The sequence below is a fragment of the Ictidomys tridecemlineatus genome, chromosome 11 (genome assembly GCF_052094955.1).
Source record: "Ictidomys tridecemlineatus isolate mIctTri1 chromosome 11, mIctTri1.hap1, whole genome shotgun sequence".
Taxonomy (NCBI): domain Eukaryota; kingdom Metazoa; phylum Chordata; class Mammalia; order Rodentia; family Sciuridae; genus Ictidomys; species Ictidomys tridecemlineatus.
The window spans coordinates 11834375-11848449 of NC_135487.1; the positions used below are offsets into that span (position 1 = coordinate 11834375).

Below are 14075 nucleotides of genomic sequence, written 5' to 3' on the forward strand. Positions count from 1 at the left end.
TTCTTTGGGCCTGAAGTGAGGCAGAACAGCACGGTGTGGGGTGTGCTCAGCTTCTGGCAGCCAGAAAAGCAAAGAGAGTTGGCGCTTCTACTTTTTAACACGTGTATTTATATTTAAACCAAGTCTCTTGCAGACAACACTTAATCGGGTCTTGTGCTCTTTTTTTATTCAAGATAACAACATCTGACTTTTCTTTTTTGGGGGGTACCAGGGATTGAACTCAGGGACACTCGACCACTGAGCCACATCCCCAGCCCTATTCTGCATTTTATTTAGAGACAGGGTCTCACTGAGTTGCTTAGCGCTTCGCTTTTGCTGAGGCTGGCTTTGAACTCCCGATCCTCCTGCCTCAGCCTCCAGAGTCACGGGATTATGAGCGTCTACACCAAACCAGCTCCAATAACTGACTTTTAATTTTCATCTTTAGGCCATTTGCATTTAATATAATGACCAATGTGGCCGGCTTTGAATATATCGTCTTGCTATTTATTTTCCCACTGATTTCATCTGGTATTTTTCCTTATATCCTCTTCTTCTTCTTCTTCCTCTTTTTGCATTAATCCCTTTTTATCATTTTCTTTTACCCCATTATTGACTTGCTAGCTATATATCTTATCTGGGGGTGGGGGTTCTTTCTTTCTTTTTTGTGGTGGCTCTAGAGTTTATGAGACATGTCTTTAATTTGTTACCATCAAGAAATGCTATTCCACTTCATACACAAACACTCTTTTATTCCTCTCTCCCACTTTCTGCATTAGAATGCTCATAATTTTACTTCCGTAGGTGTTTCAAATCATCATCGCTATTTCCTTTAAACAGCCAAATATATTTTAGAATTATGGAAATAGATTTCTACCCATATCCACAGATTTACCGTCCCTGGCACTTTTTATGACTTGGTGTCTATCTCTCTACGTGTCTGATTTTATCTTCCTGATGCCAAGGAACTTGTTTTACTTGTCTCTGGTTCAAGTCTCAGGGTGATGAATTCCCTCGGCTTTAACGCGTCTGAAAAAGATCTTTTTTTTGCCTTAATGCCTTGAAAAATATTCAGGAATTATAAATTGACTGATTTTTTAAGAATTTAGCCCTCTAAAGGTGTCACTTCCTTGCCTTGTGAAAACTCGGCTTTTCCTCTCACCTTCCTTCTTTGGTCACGACGCGTCCCCTCCTCCGACTGTTCTGATGTGTTCTCTTGATCATGCTCCTGAGTGACGGTACCACCAGGAGGCAGGGTTTGGGTTCTTTTGTTCTATGCTTCCTGGGAGGTTTATTGAACTCCTTGGATCTGTGGGTTTGTGGTTCTCATCACATTTGAATGTGTTTTAGTTCCTAGTTCTTCGGTTTCTCACCATCTCCTGTCCCTCCTCCGGAATCTCCCATCACACGTAGGTCAGACGCTTGATATTGTCCGCCGGTCACTAATGCTGTTCAATTTTTCCCTTGCCTTTGTCTCTGTGCACTTTGTTTTCAATAGTTTCTGTCGCTCTGTTTTCAGACCCACTGATCCTTCTTTCCTTGGGCATCTAATGCACTTTTCATTTCATGCAGCGTGTCTTCTGTTTTGTTGTTTTGTGTCTGAGCCTCTCCTCACTTGCTTCCCTCCTCCCGGGCAGTGGCCCGAGCTGCCCTTCTCCAGTGTCTGAAAACCTTTGCTTCCCCACACTCGGTCTGACTCTTACTTGAGGTGGGAGGACAAATCTGGTCCCCACTTCTCCATTGTGGCCAGAAACAGGATTCAGACACAGTCTCACCACTGCGGTGAGCCACTGAAGTTCACAGATGAAAACCAAAGAGTCCCATCAGGCAGAGTCGTGACCACAGACGGATGGCCGCGAGGTGAGCTCCGTTTACCGCACGGCTTTAGGTCTGCCGGGAGATCTCCAAATCCCTGCCCCCCCCCCCCGGCCGGTCTCTCCATCTCCATGTTGGGAACAATAGACTGGGGGAGGCCTGATTCCCACAGGAACTGTCCTTGCATGTCCCTCGGATCACGTTACTGGAAACTGGATCTGCTGCTCCTGCAGCTCCAGGGTGCAGTCCTGGCCTCCATGTGGCCTATAGTAAGTGTCCCTTGAGAGCTGATAAACCTGTGGCCCAGCCACATCAATGTCCCCCCAGCTCTCCTGCTGAAAGCCACCAGTCCTGGGTGAGCTGACTCTCTGCAGGGCTCCTTGACACTACTTTTTACTGCTGCCCAGAATGACAACAGCATGTGTTTCCTTGTCACTGAAACAGGGGGTGGGGGGAGGTCAGACCTCCCACCAGGGATGCCACGGTCAGACGCTGACCCAGCCCAGGGGGGCTTGTCCCCTGCCGTTACCTGGAGTTGAGCCAGGCTTTGATCCTTGCCCTAAAACCCAGGCTGAAAATGGATCAGACGTTAAATGTCAACAAGAAGAGGGTGACGTGGGTCTCCAGCCTTAAATACTCAGCCCCAGAAAGACAGCACAGCAGGGCTCAGGACGGGGGACACCCGGGATTCCAACCTCGGCTTCCCCACTCACCAGCTGTGGGACTTCAGACAAGTGATCTCTGTCCCTGAGCCTCAGAGATGGACCTTGGGCATGCGTGGAGGTGACCTTAGCCCTCCTCCCGAGACTGCTGTGAGGTTCAGTGAGATAGGTCATCTGAAGAACTTCCCGCAGGGCCCGGCATGTGAGCAGACTCCGTGCACGTCTGCTGCTGTGAGGAGTGGGCTGTCCCCACTGGCCACCAGGCTGCAAGTCTCAGCGCTGATGTACAGGAGAGAGCCCAGGTTTGGGCCGGGCCTGGCCAGGACCTTCCGCCATCCGCCTGACTCGGCTCGGTTCGTAGAATCAGAGAGGCTTCCCTGCACCTCGCCAGGAGGGGGTGTCTAGTAGCTTCCCGACCACGGCCATGTCTCTGTGCCTGGATGGAGGGAGGAGGGCCAATGTGGCCGACCGACTTCCCAGCCATTCTCTCTTCTGCAGATGGATTTCACCAGCAGCCCCGGGAGGAACACTGTGTCTGAAGTGACTTCTACAAAGTGTAGCCGCTGGGACACTGGCCAAATTTTCTGGGCCAGAAAAGAAAGACTTTTCTCTGTTGCAACCCACCTGCCTTCTGGTCCCAAGGAGATCATCCGGGGCCTCCAGGATGCCACGCTGCCTTGGTCTGAAGGGGTCCTGGCCACAGTTCCAGTCCTCTGCCTCAGTCTCGTTAGCACGACTGTCTGCGTGGATGAGGACGCATCTTGGGGGAGAGGTAACCGTCTCAATGACAGCTGCCCCCCCCCCAGGCTGGTCTGGGCCTATGATGTGCCCCCCCCAATAGCCTGATAAGCAACATGAAGGCAGGCGATGTGGGAGGCTGGTGTTGAGATTCCTGGAAAAAGGCAGAATGTTTGCCGTCAGCCTCTCCTTGTGGCCTTGGTCACATTCAAAATAAGGAAGAGTTTGGAAAACTGAAGACAGGAGAGGGCTCTCCCTCCCGTTCCTGGGCCATGTCGGGTGGTCAAGGCTGCTTTGCAGGGAACTCATCTCGGCCCTTTCTTGCGGCAGCCGCTCACACGGTGGGACTGGGGCTGCATCCGTCCCGTAACCAAGACGTGGGCAGGCTTGACGAACGCGAGGCTCCCCTGCTCAGAGGGAGGGGGATCGGGGCCTAGGCATGCCATCCCCCACCTCTGGACGTGTTGGGCAGTGCTTTCCCCTCCGAAAAGGCCACGCGCCTCCCCAAGTTGGTAGAGAACTTAGCAAGTGAGGCCCCCCTTGGATTCACAGCCCCGTCCCATCCCACCTGAGCTCCGGGCTCAGAGTTCAGCTTACACCTTGGGTCAGTGAGCTTAGCAGCCTTAGTCCTCTAGAACAGGTCACTCAGCCTCCTCCTGCCTGTGGTCCATGCCATGGGGCAGGAATGGTGCAAGTTGGATCCTGTATGCACAGCCTAAGAGCTCTCAGCTGTGCGTGTGTGTGCGTGTGTGCACGCATGAGCATGTGTGTGTGGGTGCGTGTGTGAGTGTGCGTGTGGGTGCGTGTGTGAGTGTGCGTGCATCTGCGTGTGTAGAGGGCAAGAGATGGGGATATGAATAGAACACAGTACCTCACCCTGGAGACCATCCACCAGGTACCTTTAAGATGTCACTGAGGCTGAGGTAGCCCACAAACTGACCCCAGATTCCTGCCACACTGCTGGTGTCCTTGGAGGAAAGAGGGCACAGGCTTGGGGGCCAGTGGAGACGTCACCCACACCTTCCCACTGTCCTAGGTCACCAGGGTAACCAACCCTCACCCCTGCAGGCCCCGGAAGGTCAGTGCTCATGAAAGGTGCTATCCAGAGAGCCAGGCCCAGCCACGCGGACATAATTAGCTGTATTTGTGGTCCTTGAGGTTTGGCAATCGGAGACGGGGTGGGAGGAGAGCTGGGGAGGGGGCTTCCTCTTCTAAAGTCTCAGAACAAAGAGCGCAATTTGGACGGCTTCCAGCTAATGAGAGCCACTTTCCAAGTGGCGCCCTAATTAGCGCCTGCTTCGCTGGCGGAAGACAGGGACCGGCCGCCCCTCGGCCCCAGCAGTGGACACTCAGGATGTTGGCAGCCCCAGGTGCCCGCCCTACCGTTGGCACTATTCCAAGGCCAGGAGGTACCCCCCCCCCAAAAAAAAATGTCATTCTCATCATGGGCGTTGAAAATATAGCTTGATCATATTGTTGGCGTCCCAAATGGCCCAGGGCCCCGTAAGAGTCGTTAGTTCTCAGGTTGATGAGAAAGAAGAGGCAGCAAGCATGTTTTCTAATTTTCCAACAAGCCAAGTTTACTTCCTTAAATTAAAAAAAAAAATTTAATGAGCACACACCATTTGTACATATTTATAGGATCCGGCAGGATAATTGGATGCATGTAGACGATGCGTAATGACCAAAGCAGGGTAATTGGTCTCTCCATCTCCTCGAACACTGATCATTTGTCTGTGTTGGGAACTTTGGACTCTGCTTGTTATTTTGAAATCTATCATAAATCATAGGCTACCGTCCCCCTGCTGGGCTCTGGAACGGAGGTCGCCTTCCTCCCCTCCACTGTACCCCGGGGCCTGTTATCTAACTGTCCCCATGTCCCCTCACCCTTCCTGGACCCTGGCCATCTCTATTCTACATTCTTCTTCTCCAAAATAAAAAATAAGGAGCAGTTCAAGAATCTGCACATCATCCTCGCGGCGGGGCCGTGCTAATCTCTGTATCGTTCCAGTTTTAGGGCATGTGACAAAGCCAGCACCCAAGTTTACTTCTGTACGATCTCAAGCAAGTGGATCGACCTTGGACGACCCTTGGTTTCCCCAACGGTGACAGAGGGGTGACGGTCAGACACAACCTGAAAGGCTGCTGTGAAAATCAATGCCAAGGACAGAGTCTGGTAAATGTTCAAGACATGGCCGTGCGGTGATGGTGACGATGACAATGGTGATGGTGACAATGATGGCAACGGTAATGCGGCTGCTGCTCCTGGTGACAATGTGGGAGATGCTGGTGATGACAGGCATCGGCCCGCCCTGGTCTTGTTTCCCAGGTGGGGGGCACTCAACAGCGTAATAGAAAGAGGATCTGCTGGCGGCTGAGCTCATGCACGGTCCTCGGTGCACGACGAGGCACAACGATGACAATGACCCTACGCAGAGCAGAGCCGATCATTTCCCAAGGGCTCGTGCGTGTGCCGTGTCACCTGCTCTGTTCCGCGGCTCTGTGAGCTGGTTCCGATGACCTTCCGTTTACAGAGGCAAACACCTGGGCCCCGGAGCTGAGGAGCCTGTGCAGGTCCCCCCCGTGGTAAGCAAGTGGCCAAACTGAGCCCTGAGTCCCCAAACCTGCCGTCCTCCCTGAGGCACAAATGTTGCCTTCCAGGCCCTCAGGGCCAGGAGAGAAGCTCAGGGCACGGACCGGCTGGTCCAGAACCTGGAGCTCCCAACAGGGGAGCTCGGGCCGGAGACCCGAGACAGAAGGGGAGTGGCCTCGGTGGCCAATGGCACCCCACCCCCAGGGCACCAGCCCTCAAGAGAGGCGGGAAGGTCTCGGGTGCCTCCCGCGGCTGAAGGTCAGCTGGCATGTCCTCTCCCCAGAGAGTCATCAGCAAAGCCATCAGACACGGCGTGACCGGCACTTCCCACACAGGAATCGACGTGTGCCCCTGTGGGGGGACCATCCTGGGGCTCGAGGCCCGTGCGCCCCACGCTGCTCTCTCAAAGGCTCACGGGTCCCTCTCTCAGCTCTGATGGTCAGGTGGGTGGCCGTGGAGGAATGGATGCGGGACTCCGGCTGGAAGGCAGAAAAGGCCATCGCTTCCCATTGCACAGCCCGGGCCCCTCCAGGCCTCTCTCCAGCCCAGAACAGAAAGGGGCGGCGAGGACGGGGCGCCAGCTTCGTCCCGGGCGGTCAGGGCGTGGACTTGGCATGGCCCCTGTGCTGGCGGGGTGCTCCCGGTGCCTTGGTCTCCAAAGCTCCTCTCCACGGTCCAGGTCCCTGGGAGCAACGCTCAAAGCTCAGTCAGGAGGGGACCAGGAGGGACTGCCCCCTGCGGACCAGGGCTCTGAGACTCTGTGGTCTCTGCTGGGCACACAGAGCTGTGGATGCCACCAGAATCCAGAGCCTCGTGGCTTCCCTCTGGGTCTCTGAGCAGAGCTACTTTTGCGATCTCCTCTCATGGAACCAAACCCAGACCTCCCGACCCGAGTTCCCGCGAGGGAGGCCTCCGTGGTCCACCCAACGAACGTTCAGTCCTGGGCGGTGACCCCACCCTGGGCTGCGACCCCTTCCCTCCCACGTCTGCCCTCCAGGCTCCTCCATGTGACCTCTGTCCCCAGGGGGTAGTTGGGAGTCCCTACCCGGCTGCCCAGGGTTCCCAAGAGCACAGAGCAGAATGTCCCGGCCTCCCGTTCTGCAGCACCCTGTTGGCTACGGCGAGGCGTGGGCGGCCCCAGTCAACACGGATGCGATTACACGAGGTCGGGACCCGGGGAAGGGGTCATGGCGCCCTCTTTGAAGACCACCCATGACCTGAGCAAGTGTAAGAGCTCCCAGCGGCTCGAGTTAGCACACCGAATCCCGATCCCGTGGAGAGTTTCCCCTTCAATTAACTCGGGATTAATTAGAAATGTGATCTGAAATCATGCTTCTCCCTCCCTGGTCTAACACCCACGGGGCCCATGCCCCTACTCCCTCGTTTTCTGACGACGTCGATTAGCAGAATATTCTTGGGTGCCTGCGATGCCCGGATCCGTCTTCCATCGCCATGTGCTGGGACGGTCCAGAGGAAGCACCGGTTCCCCTTGCAAGAGGGTCACTCCAAGATGTCCCAACAAGACAGGGTTCACGGGTGGGAGAGTCAGTAAACCAGGGATTGCTTCTGTCAGTAAAAGTAGTTTCGGCTCAGGGCCCCTCTCCTGCCGCACCGCCTGGCTCTCACCTAGGAGCCTGACTGGGGTGAGAACCCAGCTGCATTGGGGTCCAGCAACCTTGGGGTTACGAAGCAGCGCGTCTGCACTTTTGCTTCCTGTGGCTGACCCAGAGGCGGAGTCACGTTCGAGGCAGCCACAGAGGATCTTATAAAGCTGGGGTCCCCATGCGAAGCCCTGAGGTCACGGTTGTTTCCTTTAAACTCAGCAGCGTGGTTAGAAGTGGCTGATGTGCCCCACGAGGCCTGTCCTCCCCATTCCTGCCTGCACAGGTCAGCACAGGAGTCCGCTGGCCCGCCACCATGTGCCCTTCATGGACAAGTGACTCGAGGCCCTTCCCTTCCTGCCAACGGGATCCCGGTCGCCTTCAGGTCCAGTCAGACCAAATGACCCACCCCAGATGTCCATTTCCCTGAGTCTGGCGACTACACCGATGAGGATTCCGTGGCGGATATCGGAGACCCCGCTCGCACCAACTGAGGCGGAGGGGGGGGTCTTTCCTTGGGCCTTTGGAGCCTTCCGAGAGTCGGGGGGACAGGAGCAGCAGGCGCCGCGCTGAGTCCAAGGGGGGACCTCCCGTCTCCAGCATCCCCCCCGCCGCCGTCTCCCCTCCACGGTTGCCAAGGAAACCAGTGAGTCGGGAAGCGCATCGCATCACCACACCGTCTCTTCCCAGCCCTGCCAGCTGGACGGGGCCCGTCCCTGCCTCTGTCTGTCTGTCTGTCTGTCTGTCTCTCTCTCTTTAAAGCAGTTCCAATCCAAGTCTTGCACAGCAGACTCTGACGGGCGGAACCCAAATCACATCTGAAAACCCTCTGCCAGGAAGTCTGGGAAGCTGGCCTCCCGGGTGCGTGAGGTGCTTTTGTCACCGTGACAGAAAATACCCGCCTTCAAGGAGGGCCAGCGTGCTGGGCTCTGGCTTGGGAGGGTTCAGGTCCAGAGTGGGCCGGAGAGGAGGCAGGACGCCCGAGGTGGGAGGGCTGCAGGGGGACGCCGCTCCGCTCAGGGCATCAGGGAGGAGGGAACGGGAAGGGGCTGGGGACACGATACAGCCCCCAAGGGCACGTGGCCCGTGACGTACTTCCTCCAGCCACGATCCCCTGCCTAGAGCACCCCCCCCAGAGTCCTCTCAGTTAGCAGTGGATTGAGGAGGTCAGAGCCTCACGATCCAGTCGTCCCCCAGTCCCACCTCTGAACACGCTGCGGTGGGGACCAGGCCTGCCACAGGTGCGTCCTTCCTCCCCTGCAAACACCTTGCCCGGGAAGGCTCCCTGGCGTGGGCGTGAGCCAGCAGGTCCCGCGTGGCCTGGCTTCTTCAGACCCGAACGATTCTTCTCTGGAAAGCCTCACTCAGACACCCGCTGTCGACTCTCGGAAGGGACTTTGATCTGTGTCTCATTTGGTTCCACCAAGGGCTTGTGAAGGGTCTGCTGGGGACAGGCCCGCTCTTCCGAATAGCAGAGATGGCCAACAGCTGGTCGCCGGGAGCTCACAGCCTGGAGGGGGGCACCTCAGTAGGAAAGAATCGGGAGACACACCGTTCCATCAGATCTGAAACGTCCCCTCGGGGCCTGGGAATCACAGACTCGGTCCCCCGCTCAGTGCTACTGGGAGATGGCACTTGGAAAGGGAAGCCTGGAGGACCGAGGTCACGTCACCGGCCCGTGAAGGGGATGTGGCCCCTGCTCCTTCCTCTCTCCCTTCCTGGTGTCAGGAGGTGAGCCGCTCCCGCCACCATGGGCCACACCATGACGTACAGCCTTTGAGCCAAAAGGAAACCTTCCCCCTTTGAAGGAGTTTACCGCAGGCATTGGGTCCTGGTACAGAGGACCAGCGGGCGGCCCTGCAGTCCTGCAGCAGGGAGGCCGGCTCCACATCTCGGGGGGCAGGACCTGCCACATGTTCTTTCTCTGTCCGTCAGACTTCAACGTGGCCAGGCTTCTCTCCTGCTGCACAGGCAGGGGTACAGTCTTCACCGTTCCCGAGACCCCCCTGATTATCCTCAAGGGTCCCAGGATCACAACACCCCAGAATACGGGGACAAGTGACCGGCGATGGCCTCCCATCGCCGCCCACACCATCCTCAAAGTCCGGCGGCTGCACTGTTTCTGCCGAACCTGGGCACGGTGGCCTGGAAGGAGCAAGGAAGCCCCATGCTCCACGCGGGCAGACGACAGGCCTCCCACGCAGCTGGGGTGGCCACAAGAGCCTGGGGTCGGGCCTCAGCATGTGAGACTCCAGTGGACCCCGTGCTGGTCCCAGCCTCGAGGGGAGTTCTCCAGACGTCCCTCTACTTGGTCACCTCTTCCCTCTTCTCTGTCCCCTTTCCCTCGATAACGTGCCCATAATGGCCATCCTTCTAACACCTCACTTGTTTTTTGAGGTCAGAATAACCCTGCTGTCAAAACTGGACGAGAACAATAAAAGATTGGGCATTTTAAATAAATCTCCCATTTATGACCCAACAGGCAAACGTGCTAAAGACACTAGCAAGTTGAATGTGGCAGGATATATTTAAAATGACCATTTTTATCGTGACTGAGTGCATTTTACCCTGGGAATGGAAAGGCAATACTGATTTCATCAAGGATGTACTAGGCGCCAGGCGCTGTTCTAAATTCTTTTCTCACTTAGAATCAGTGGAGATAAACTCTTATATTCCCCGTTTGGAAATGCACAGGAGTCAGGTAACTTGTCCTAGGAACTCCGATAGGTACTTCAATATTAGAAAATCTATTAAGTCATTTATCACAGAAACCGCTTAAGCAAAAACAATCATTTTCTCATCCCAATAGAGCCAAAAAAAAAAAAATCACTTGAAAAAGAAAATCCAAAAGTCATTCATGACTCGAAAAAAAAAAATTGTTCTGATTTTCAATAAACCACTCCTCCATAGAGCAATGAGGACCCTGGCAAAAACTATCAAAATCAGCTCTTTCTGGATTCCGTAAATTAACTGAGAGCGAGTAACAATCTGAAGATCGTTTATTCAAGGAAAACAGCTGAATCTTGGTAAGATCAGCGACCCTCGTAGCATTTCAATTTTCCCTGTTTTCATTCCTTTCTCTCTAGCTCTGTGCTATCTTTGAAAACCAACAGGCTCACTACACAGGAGCTGTGAAAGCCAGCAGCCTATCAGTCCCTGGGGTCACAGATTAGGTTTGGAACACCTCAAAAAGCCCCATCTCCAGAGAGGTATCACTATTTTATCTGTCTGGCAGCTCTCAGGAAAGGCCCTACTTGCAAGACTTATTATTTGAACTGACTCAGCATTTGCTCATTGGGAAAAAAAAAAAAAAAGCCCCATACAAGAGAATCTTTTAAAGATAACAACAACAACAATAGCAACAGGCCAATCGGAGCACATGAGACGGTCCAAAAAAGAAAAAAAATCCAAGAAATGAGATGTCCATATGGGATTTTGGCAGCCTCCAGCATTGCTAAGAACTTAGCAAGTGCACAGAGAAGATCGGGGAAGGTCTAATCATGCACCTCTGGATGACCTGAGACCCTGCCCAAGCCGGACGTGAAGGACAAAAGAGTCATGGACTCCCTGAGCATTACAGGTCCACGCAGATACCCCTGGGAAAAGGTAGAAGACTTAGTGGTTCAAGGCAATAAGAAATTCTCTGTGTCATCGTTACCTGATCACTAGGCTAAACAAGCAGAGAGTTAGTGACCTCACGTGACAGAAACACAGGCTTTAGATCATTCAGAAAAGTCATAAAAATAGCAATGGGAGAGACAGCATTTAGAACAAACACTGAAGGGGGTGGGGATCCAATTTCCAGAGCATCCACTTTATATTGGTAAAAATTTTCAGTTTTTAACAAACATAATTTATGGTACACAGAGAAATGAAAACGCAGGTCCAGCCAGGCACAGTGGTTCACGCTTCATCCCTGTGACGGAAGAGGCTGAGCCAGGAGGAGCACAAGCATTAGACCAACCTGGGCAACTTAGCAAAGCCCCGTCTCAAAATAAATAAACAAACAAACAAAAGGGGTAGGGATACAGCTCAGTGGCAGAACCCCCTTGAGTTCAATCCCTACTCCTGGGGGGGAAACATCCCTAGTACTGGGGGCTCCACATACACAGGGAAATGAGCAATCAGTGAAAATCATCCTTGAAGAAGCCTGGATCAGAAATTGGATTTACTAGAAAAAAAACTTTCATCAGAATCATAAAAAAAATGTTCTAAAGAATTAAAAGAAAAGTGTGAGAGCAATGTGTGAAGGAGGAGAGAGAGAGAGAGAGAGAAAGAGAGAGAGAGAGAGAGAGAGAGAGAGAGAGAGAGATTATCTTTAAAGATTCTGAAGTTGAAAAGTATAAAGAAGAATTTACTGAAAAGATTCAGTAGCAGAGTCACATGGGTAGAAGAAAGAATCAGAAAAGTTGAAGACAGGTCAATTGAGATTACCCTCTCTGTGAAATAAAAAGAAAAAAGAATGAAGACAGATGAACAGGGCTTCGGAGACCAACACACCGAGAGTGGTCATCTCAGAGAGGAGAGACAAGGACACAGAAAGGGCCTCTGAAGAAATCATGGCAGAAAACTTTCAAAATATGATTTTTTTTTCAAAAAGTACAGTAATCCACACATCCAAGAAATTTAGCAACTTCAAGGAAGACAGACTCGAATGAGAATGAACATCGAGACACATCACGGTAAAACTGTCCAAAGAGAAACACAAAATCTCAAAAGCCACAAGACAGAAGTGACTCGTCACACCCACGGGAACCTCAATATGATAAACCGCTGATTTCTCTTCAGAAACCATGCAAGCTAGAGGGCAGTGGGCATGGCCTATTCCAAATGCAGATGGAAAAACGAGTGTCAGCCAAGAATTCTATACCCAGCACAACTATCCTGGGTGCAGGAAGCAGAAAGATCTTTTAGGGTAGATTAAAACCCAGAGAATTTGTCAAGAAATACTAAAAGAAATGGCTGAAATGAAAGGCCATCAGAGAGTAGCTCAAATCCACATAAATAAATGGGGGACTAATAAAATTCACTGCACATGCAAATATACAAGACACTGTAAGGTCCAGGTGTGGTGGCACATGCCTGTAATCCTAGTGGCTCTGGAGGCTGAGGCAGCAAGATCCCAAATTCAAAGCCGGCCTCAGCAACTTAGTGAGGGCCTAAGCAACGTAGCAAGACTCTGTTTCAAAATAAAAAGTAAAAAGGGCTGGAGATATGGCTCAGTGGTTAAGCACTACTGGGTTCCATCCCTGGTACCCAAACCAGAAACAAATAAACAAAAAAAATATATATATATAGTATAAGTGTCGTCTTTGGTAACTCTCTTCCTTGCTTATCCAATTTAAAAATCATCTGCCTGTATTGGTAACTCCAAGCTGCTGAAGAGCTTTCAATGTATAAAGTTGTCATTTGTCAAAGGAGAGAATAGAGCTAACTGGGAGTGAAGGTAGGTGTACTGTCCAAATTAAGTGGGTATTGACCTGGACTCGAGTATTTGAATTTAAGATGCTCATTGTAATCCCAAGGGCAACTGCTGAGAAAACAACCCCAAAAATACAAAGAACAAAGAAATGAAATGCCACACTAGGAAATATCTACCTAGCACCCCCCCCACACACAAAAAAGGTATTCATGGAGAGACTGAAGAACAAAACTCATAAGACATATGGAAAACAAGCAGAAAATGCAAGATCTGAATCCCACTTCATCAAAAGTTACGTTAAACACAGAATGATTAAACAATCAAAAGACAGGCACGGGCAAAATGAAAAATTTACATCATTCGACAATTTGCTGTCTACCCGAGACATTCTAAATTCAAAGACAGGGGAAATCATGAAAACAATTCCACTTGCAATCACCTCAGGAAAGTATAAGATATTGGGGCTGGGATTGTGGCTCCTCGGTAGAGCGCCCGCCTAGCAAGGGCGGGACCCGGGTACGATCCTCAGCACCCCATAAAAATGAAGGTATTAGTGTTGGGTCCACCTACACCTAAAAAAATAAATATTTTTTTAAAGAATAAAATATGTAGGAATAAGTTCAACATAAGAAGTGGCAGACTTGTACACCAAAGACTGCAACGTGAGGGCCTGAGTCAACGGGAAAACATCCCATGTTCATGGACGCCAAGACTCCTAGTGCTAAGACAGCAGCATCCTCTAACTGGTCTGCAGAGCCCAGGCAGCCTCTATCAAAATTCTAGCTGCCTCTTTTCCTAGAAACTGAAGACCCTATCTTAAAATTCACATGGAGGTGCTGGGGCTGTAGCTCAGTGGCAGAGCGCTTGCCTAGCATGGGTGAGGCACTGGGTTCGATCCTCAGCACCGCATCAAAATCAACAAGTAAAATAAAGACATGCTGTTCATCCATCTACAACTACAATTTTTTTTTTTTAAAAAAAAATTCATATGGAAAAGCAAGGGATCCAAAAATAGCCAAAACAATTCTGACGGAGAAGAACAAAGGTGGATTCCTGATAAACTCGGGCTCCCAGCCCAGCAGCCCAGAACCCATGGCACTCACACAGGCTCTGAGGTGTGAGCCAGGGGACAGACTGGGTGCCAGGAACAGACACCTAGTCAATTGATTTTTTAATGAGAATGACAGGCGATTCAGCCGAGGAGAGTAGTCTTTTCAACAGATGGTGCTGGACGTCCACATGCAAAAGAACAAACCCAGAGTCCA

At 52.0% G+C, this 14075-nt stretch overlaps 1 long non-coding RNA gene and 1 pseudogene across 1 annotated transcript in view; both read right to left on the reverse strand.

Annotated features, from left to right (window-relative positions):
* The window catches only part of LOC144367910 (uncharacterized), a 37999-nt gene that overhangs the window by 10851 nt on the left and 13073 nt on the right, over positions 1 to 14075 (reverse strand). The gene's annotated exons all lie outside the window — the stretch shown is intronic.
* Positions 5132 to 5232, reverse strand: LOC120891031 (U6 spliceosomal RNA; annotated as a pseudogene).